Below are 434 nucleotides of genomic sequence, written 5' to 3'. Positions count from 1 at the left end.
TTTGTTGTTTCCTCCAAAAGAACTCTCCCCAACTTTGAGTAAATAGATATCCGTCTTTCCAAGGAAATGAGTCATTGTGCGTTCATCCATCCATTCATTAAACATTTATTGACAGAAATCCTACTCGTCCCAAATGCTCACGAAATGCCGAGGATGTATTCAGGAGCGAGAGTAAAACAAGTTAGTCACTGAGCCCGGGCTGGGTCCTGTGACACTATTCCAGAACCCGCACAATGGATAGAAGGCCATACAGGTGATACCAGATCATACAGGTGGATACAAGGCCATACAAATAGATACCAGATCATACAGGTGAATCCCAGACCGTGCAGTTGGGACGAGACCATGGCACCCTGCATCTCTGAGAACGTTTCCCTAGGGATTTCCTTGTCACACTCAAATCAGCGTGCACCCGGGCTGCCAGAGCGTCTTGA

This window comes from Echinops telfairi, unplaced genomic scaffold (assembly GCF_000313985.2).
Source record: "Echinops telfairi isolate 266 unplaced genomic scaffold, ASM31398v2 ScPeMD7_18;HRSCAF=68, whole genome shotgun sequence".
In the NCBI taxonomy this organism is placed as follows: Eukaryota; Metazoa; Chordata; class Mammalia; order Afrosoricida; family Tenrecidae; genus Echinops; species Echinops telfairi.
The sequence above is the reverse complement of the archived record's forward strand: the minus strand, read 5'-3'. Positions refer to the sequence as shown.